The sequence below is a fragment of the Medicago truncatula genome, chromosome 7, assembly GCF_003473485.1.
Source record: "Medicago truncatula cultivar Jemalong A17 chromosome 7, MtrunA17r5.0-ANR, whole genome shotgun sequence".
NCBI classification, from domain to species: Eukaryota; Viridiplantae; Streptophyta; class Magnoliopsida; order Fabales; family Fabaceae; genus Medicago; species Medicago truncatula.
This window is the reverse complement of record NC_053048.1, coordinates 19,330,557-19,336,594: the sequence shown is the minus strand read 5'-3', so window position 1 is coordinate 19,336,594 and position 6,038 is coordinate 19,330,557.

Sequence of the window (6,038 nt, the reverse complement as noted above, 5' to 3'; positions counted from 1 at the left end):
AAACATGGAGGGTTGAGATTAAAAGTCGAGGAGCCACAGGCGGACACGGTGCCCGGTAAACTAGGGCTTAGGATAATAGTAACCAAGGTTCTAATCAAGTTCCCAAACTGCAACCTCTCTTACGTATATCATGGTAGCACGGGACAACGTCCGTTCCATGTTTATTCGCAAGAAGGTCTAGTTTGAGTGTAGTATCGCGTGACGACTAAAACTCGAGACAACACTCGGTTTAGCCACCGCACTACGTCCTAAAAAGGCCAGGGATGGGTTTGGTAACTACGGTCCATAGCATCGTCGAACAATTGAAAGCAAAGTGCCTAAGCATGACAACACACGCCGACAATATTACTTCCAAAATGCCTCAGCTATGTGAGATTTATCGCATAACCCAATACACGAGATCGAATTGTCGATTATATCTCTACCTATTCATAAGTTCACTCAGCCCGGGTATAGGACTTTTGATATTCTCACCCCACACGTCAAATGAAAATAAACAAGTATTCACATATGTAAGCAATAAAACAAAGCGTAAATATAAACTAAGGAAAACTAGGCGTGACCCGCTTAAAAAAGTCCCCAGTGAAGTCGCCATTTCTGTTATCGCGATTTTCGGGTGTCAAGTCATTAATTAGGCTTGAACCTTTCAATCTTTGATATTCTCTATTTTTTCTTGGGAAGGGCAAAATTGAGAAAAAAACCCTTAGAGTCTAAGTTCGGAGGTCGTTTTCGCTACGGGAAGGTGTTAGGCACCCGGAACGATTATGGTATTCCATAAGAACCGTTCTCCTAAGTTTCTTTCTACGCTTTATTTTTATTGCCTACTTATTGAAAAAAGAAGTTTTATTTGAGTGAGGAATGGGGGGAGAGAAGATGATTGAGATTTTATTTTACTTGGCTTGGAGGAGTTTTAACTCATTGCCTACGTACCCTTTTAAGGGATCAAAACCAAACGTAGTTCATTCTCGAAAATTGTTTTTGTTTTTGTTGGTTGATTTTAAGTTTGAAAAAGGAATTTTGAAGAATGGAGATGAGAGGCCTCAAGGGCGTGAGATTTGGAAAATGTGAGGTGAAATTAGCTATTTTGTAAAATAAAGTCTAAGTATGATTAAAATTCATTAAGACTTTTTACTTAAGAAAATAAAAGGAAAATGAGGAGTTTTGACTCCTATTTTGGAAAAAGATTTTCAAGTGAGCTTATTCACATTTTTTTTGAAAAAATGATTTTTGTCTAAGCGTTGTAAAACCTAAGCATACATCTAAACATACATTCCCTAATCATGCATCTAGAATATCCATGTGGGGTGTGTGCATGTGTCGGTGCTCGTGTCGGTGTACATCACTTATAGTGTCCATAGTCCTTTACATCGAGTCCTAAATACATGCTATGGTCTTGCAAGAATTTAAAAGATGAATTTAAACTAGCCTAAAATATTACATAACCATTGGAAATACAAAAAAGGAAAAATTGCAAGAAATAAAAACCTAATCTAATAGAAATGAGAATGATGTGGTGAGATGCTATGAGATGAGTGAAACATGAGTCAACAATGTTAGCAAAACAAGATGAAAAAATATAACATGAGTGATAGGAAAAAGTAATCAATTGAATATGAAATAAAATGGTGAAGAAATGGTGAAAATAACCAAGACATTTTGAGAAGAAAAGTTGCTTGAAATGCAAGAAACACACAAATCATACCAAAACAGTAGCACAACCATAAAATCAACATCACATTTATCATAAAACTGTATACTAATTGTTCATAACATGTGCCAAAATTTATGAGGAAAAATATGGCAAGAAATTCACAAAATTAGGTCAAAAAGAACAAATTAAACAAGAAAATGACATCTATATTTTTATCACTTTTTTAAACATGTGAAAAGCATCACAAAGTAAACCAAAAATGAACTAAAAACAATAGGAATTTTTCTAGAATTTTTGAGAGAAAAAAATGAGCAAGCAGGGGTTCAATCAGCAAGAAAACAAGGTGTAAATAGCAAGAAAAAGCAAAAACGTAAGAAACTGCAAAGAAAAAAGGCCCAAGCCCAAAACCTAAAAGCCTGAAAGCACAGGGAGCGTTGGATTGATCCAGGGAGGGAAACCGTAGATCCAACGCTCAGGATTGCAAAGGATTGGACCGGTCTTGAACCGGTCCGGTCTAGGGGTCTATAAAAGCACGTTCACACCGGTTTAATCATTCCTCTAATTTCTTTCTCTCTCTAACTCTCACCTAGTGAGAGAAGCTCTCGCCTCTCTCCTCTCTCCCTCCGCCGGCTTCTGGATTGAGCGGCCGGAGATGATGAAGTTCGGCCGGAATCTTCATAGATCCACCGGAAACTTCATCTTCTCCGGCGAGATCTCCAGGTTCCGGTAACCTAGATCCTCACCAGAAAAACACAAATCAAGCATCAATCTCTTCGTTTTCTTGTTCTAAGCACGAATCTGGCATTGGTTTTCACAAATAGAGTTTGAATCAACGTAGATCTAAAGGATCCTTTACGGTTTTGAAAGTATTTTTTTTTTAGGTTTTCAGTTTTCTCAAATGAAACTCTCTGGAACTTTAAAGATCTACATTGATTCGTCTTGTTGATATTTCTTGCGAAAGAAAGTGAAGCTTAAGTGTTACCTGTGGTTTTAATCGGAGATTTCGAACTGGAATCTTTGGAAAACTTGAATCTTGGTGCTGTTTGTTGATTTTTGTGTGAAAACCGAAAATAAATCGGTGTTCTTGCTGGTTTGATTCTTTCTTCTTCTTCACCGGTTCAGATTCTTGTTTCTTTCCTTCTTCTTCTTCTCCCTCAAACTCTGTGATCGGTGCTTGAGTTTCTCACCTCCGGTGAGGAATTCGCACCTTGAATTGCAGTGGAATCAATTCGATGATGAAGATTCACCAATAAATCTCTGAGAATTGAAAAGGAACGATGAATCTGTTGATGATTTTGATTCTGTAAAGAATTAGGGTTTGAGATTTTTCTGTGTTCTTGATGATTTCTGGATTTTGATCTAACTGAATGGAGAGAGAAAGTTCAATTCTGTTTGTGATGTGGCGTGGAATGAATGGATCTGATTCTGACTTGTACAGTGATTGCACCTTTTATAGGCTGCCATGTGTGTTTCTGAACCAATGAGAAAAGGACCCCTGTTTTGGACTTAGGGACTCTTCTGCAAAAAAGAAAAATGAAAGGACTGAACTGCAATATAAAAAAAAATGGACTGAAATGAAATTTTTAAATGTTTTGGACTAAAATGCAAATTAAAATAAAATTGGATTAAAATTGGTAATTTGAAAAAACGTAAAGTGAAACAGAAAATAAAATCAACAAAAGGACTAAAACGAACCAATTACTGACATGACCCTGTCGAAATTTTGACAGGAAAAGACCAAAATGCCCCTAGGGACTAAACTGACTCAAACTAACTCAGATGCAATTTTTGAAATGATTTTTTAAACAAAGACTCAACAGTGATTTGTACAGACAAGTTAAAAAGACTCAGAGGCAAACACAGGGACTAAAATAGGTTCCACTGCAGGAAATGACTAAAATACCCTTTTGTATGTTTTTTCTGAAATAAAACGCCAGAAAAGTAATGCGACGTTTCTGAGAGTTTTTAAATGACTTATAATGCAAGAAAAGACACTTTGAATAATTTCATGCAAGAAAATCAAGCTTGAACGTACTTTGAGACAGAGACAGTAAAATATGCAGATGAAAAGAGAGTAAAGATTCAGAGTAGAACAACAGCGAATTGACAAATATCAGTGTTAAAAAAAGAAAATTTAAACGAGTATTTTTAGGTCCAAAATCAGGGTATAACAATAGCGGATATATGCAATGTCTTCCTACTCAAGGCATCTGCAACAACATTAGCTTTACCTGGATGATAATTCAAACCAAAGTCATAATCTTTCAACAATTCAAGCCATCTTCGCTGTCTCATATTCAATTCCTTCTGATCGAACAAATACTTCAAACTCTTGTGATCACTAAACACCTCAAATCTCGAACCATACAAGTAATGTCTCCATATCTTCAATACAAAGACTACGGCCGCCAACTCGAGATCATGCGTAGGATAATTCTTCTCATGAATTCTCAACTGTCTTGAAGCATAAGCTACCACTTTACCTTCTTGCATAAGTACACCTCCTAAACCCAACTTGGACGCATCACAATATACCACAAAAGGTTCATCTGACTTCGGCAGAATTAACACTGGAGCAGTCGTCAAACGCTTCTTCAATTCACCGAAACTGTTCTCACAATGAACGTCCCACACAAAAGTTTTACCTTTACAAGTCAACTGCGTTAGCGGAAGAGCTAACTTAGAAAACCCTTCAATAAACCTTCTATAGTAACCAGCTAAACCCAAGAAACTTCTAATCTCAGTAACTGACTTAGGAGTCTCCCACTGTGATACCGCTTCAACTTTAGACGGATCCACTGCAATACCATCACCAGAAATAACATGGCCTAGAAAACTCACCTCTTTCAACCAGAATTCACACTTCGACAATTTAGCATAAAGTTTCTTCTCTTTCAACACTTGCAAAACAATCTTCAGATGCTCAGCATGTTCTTCTTCAGTCTTGGAGTAAATCAAAATATCGTCGATAAACACCACCACAAACCGATCCAAAAATGCATGAAAGATGCGATTCATATATTCCATAAACACTCCAGGTGCATTGGTAACACCAAAAGGCATAACTTTATATTCATAGTGACCATAACGCGTTCTGAAAGCTGTCTTCTACATATCTTCATCCTTTACTTTAATCTGGTGATAACCTGACCTCAAATCAATCTTGCTAAAAACACGTGCACCCACTAACTGATCCATCAAATCATCAATTCTCGGAAGTGGATACCTATTCTTGATAGTTACCTTATTCAACTGTCGATAATCAATACATAGCCTCATACTACCATCCTTCTTCTTTACTAACAAAACCGGCGCTCCCCAAGGTGAAACACTCGGTCTAACAAACTTCTTCTCAAGCAAGTCTTCCAACTGTTTCTTCAACTCAGATAACTCAGAAGCAGACATACGATAAGGTGCCATCGAGACCGGCTTCGTTCCAGGAACAAGATCAATAGAAAACTCAACTTCTCTCTCTGGAGGCACATCAGGAATCTCATCTGGAAAAACTTCAGGAAATTCACACACCACCGGTAACCTCTCAGTCACTGCTTGATTCTCAATAGATAAAGTAGCCATTAACGAAAACATCAAGATACCGTCGCGTTCCAGTTGCTTCAGCTGCTTAGTAGATAAAAACTCCGCACCATTTTCCTCTTCGACGGAAGAGAAATGCACTGACTTGCTAAAACAATTAATAAGAACGTGGTTGTACTCTAACCAGTTCATACCCAGAATCACATCCATACCGCTCAAAGGTAGACAAACTAAATCCATTTCGAAATCACGACCAAACATAGACAAAGGACATTTCAAACATACGAGAGAAGTAGTCACCGAACCCTTAGCTGGAGTTTCGACAACCATCTCTCCATTCATATCAGACAAATCAAGACCCAAAGCAGAAACACAATCGAAAGCAATAAAACAATGCGTAGCACCAGTATCAATAATAGCAACTAAAGGAGTATTATTAATATAGCAAGTACCTCTGATCAAACGATCCTCGTTCTCTGTCTGAGTACCAGTCAAAGCAAAGACTCTACCAGTAGTCGGCACCCTCTTAGGCTGAGTACACTGTGAACTAATGTGACCCTCTCCGTTGCAATTAAAGCACACAATGTCCGTACGATTGCAATCAGCTACAACATGACCTTTCTTGCCACACCGGACACACTTCTTGATTTCCTCAGGGCAGACGTTGCTTTTGTGGCCTTTCTCACCACAATTGAAACACACAATCTCTGCAGCATCCTTCTTCTTAGGCCGCCTAACATCGACCATCTTTTGTTTCCCTTTATCAGCAGGGGCACTGTACGGCTTAGGACGACTCTGCTGTCCCTTGCCCTTCCTCTCATTCACTACCTTGTAGTGAGCCTTCGTATCCTCT